Below are 2,500 nucleotides of genomic sequence, written 5' to 3'. Positions count from 1 at the left end.
AGCGGATGCGGCCACGCGTTGGGGAAAACTAAGCGGATACGGCCAAGAGTCGGTGGAAATTGGCCCGAAAACAGTCCAGCGGCAAGCGGTAGCGGCTAACGTTGGGCAAAACTGACCCGAAAACAGTTCAGCGGGGGAAAACTAAGCGGATGCGGCCACGCGTTGGGGAAAACTAAGCGGATACGGCCAAGTGTTGGGGAAAAATGGCCCGAAAACAGCCCAGCGGCAAGCGGAAGCGGCTAACGTTGGGCAAAAGTGACCCGAAAACAGTTCAGCGGGGGAAAACTAAGCGGATGCGGCCACGCGTTGGGGAAAACTAAGCGGATACGGCCAAGTGTGGGGGAAAAATGGCCCGAAAACAGCCCAGCGGCAAGCGGAAGCCGCTAACGTTGGGCAAAAGTGACCCGAAAACAGTCCAGCGGGGGAAAACTAAGCGGATGCGGCCACGCGTTGGGGAAAACTAAGCGGATACGGCCAAGCGTCGGTGAAAAAGGCCCGAAAACAGTCCAGCGGCACGCCGAAGCGGCTAACGTTGGGCAAAAATGGCCAAAAGCGGTGGAGCAGGGCGGTCTGAATCTATGCATCCACATAAAATGGGGGGTAAACCTGGGGGATTTCCAGGGGGTGGTAACCCTGGGCGTGGCTGGAGACCCAAAATGCATATTCCCCTATAGGGGGGAAGGATTTTTGGAAGAGGCAGCCCCTCATGTACATGCCAAGCGGGGTGTACATGGCCCCTGTGGGTGCCTCCGTCGGTGTAAAATGGCCCGAAAAACAAGATTATGTTACCCGAAGACACGATTATGTTACCGAAAAAACACGGTTGAGCGGGGGCAGTAAGCACGGTTGAGCGGGGGCAAAAAACACGGTTGAGCGGGGCAAAAAACACGGTGCAGCGGGGACAAAAGACACGATTTTGTTACCGAAAAACACGGCCCGTCGGGGGCAAGGAACACGAATATGTTACCGAAAAACACGGACCACGCGGGTTGAAATCCCCAGCCGTAGAGCCGGCGAAACACGGTGGGGCAGGGCGTCTAAGCGTGGAGGCGCCCGTAAGACCGATGCGGGTTGAAATCCCCAGCCGTAAAGCCGGCGAAAAGCGGTCGGGCAGGGTGACTCCGCGTGGAGTTTCGCCCGTAAGGCCGATGCGGGTAGCCGCGCGGGTTGAAATCCCCAGCCGTAAAGCCGGCGAAACACGGTTCATTGGGGCGCCTAAGCGTGGAGGCGCCCCGCAGAGACCGAGCGGGTTGAAATCCCCAGCCGTAAAGCCGGCGAAACACGGTTCATTGGGGCGCCTAACCGTGGAGGCGCCCCGCAGAGACCGAGCGGGTTGAAATCCCCAGCCGTAAAGCCGGCGAAACAAGTTCGGGCAGGGCGACTCCGCGTGGAGTTTCGCCCGTAAGACCGATGCGGGTAGCCGCGCGGGTTGAAATCCCCAGCCGTAAAGCCGGCGAAACACGGTTCATTGGGGCGCCTAAGCGTGGAGGCGCCCCGCAGAGACCGAGCGGGTTGAAATCCCCAGCCGTAAAGCCGGCGAAACAAGTTCGGGCAGGGCGACTCCGCGTGGAGTTTCGCCCGTAAGACCGATGCGGGTAGCCGCGCGGGTTGAAATCCCCAGCCGTAAAGCCGGCGAAACACGGTTCATTGGGGCGCCTAAGCGTGGAGGCGCCCCGCAGAGACCGAGCGGGTTGAAATCCCCAGCTGTAAAGCCGGCGAAACACGTTCGGGCAGGGCGTCTAAGCGTGGAGGCGCCCGTAAGACCGATGCGGGTAGCCGTGCGGGTTGAAATCCCCAGCCGTAAAGCCGGCGAAACACGGTTGAGCGGGGCGCCTAAGCGTGGAGGTGCCCTGCAGTGACCGAGCGGGTTGAAATCCCCAGCCGTAAAGCCGGTGAAACACGGTTGAGCGGGGCGCCTAAGCGTGGAGGCGCCCCGCAGAGACCGAGCGGGTTGAAATCCCCAGCCGTAAAGCCGGCGAAACACGTTCGGGCAGGGTGACTCCGCGTGGAGTTTCGCCCGTAAGACCGATGCGGGTAGCCGCGCGGGTTGAAATCCCCAGCCGTAAAGCCGGCGAAACACGGTTCATTGGGGAGCCTAAGCGTGGAGGCGCCCCGCAGAGACCGAGCGGGTTGAAATCCCCAGCCGTAAAGCCGGCGAAACACGTTCGGGCAGGGCGTCTAAGCGTGGAGGCGCCCGTAAGACCGATGCGGGTAGCCGCGCGGGTTGAAATCCCCAGCCGTAAAGCCGGCGAAACACGGTTGAGCGGGGCGCCTAAGCGTGGAGGCGCCCCGCAGTGACCGAGCGGGTTGAAATCCCCAGCCGTAAAGCCGGCGAAACACGGTTGAGCGGGGTGCCTAAGCGTGGAGGCGCCCCGCAGAGACCGATGCGGGTTGAAATCCCCAGCCGTAAAGCCGGCGAAACACGATCGGGCAGGGCGTCTAAGCGTGGAGGCGCCCGTAAGACCGATGCGGGTAGCCGCAAGGGTTGAAATCCCCAGCC

The sequence above is a fragment of the Carex rostrata genome, unplaced genomic scaffold (assembly GCF_964058835.1).
Source record: "Carex rostrata unplaced genomic scaffold, lpCarRost1.2 SCAFFOLD_38, whole genome shotgun sequence".
NCBI lineage: Eukaryota > Viridiplantae > Streptophyta > Magnoliopsida > Poales > Cyperaceae > Carex > Carex rostrata.
Note: the sequence above shows the minus strand (reverse complement) of the source record.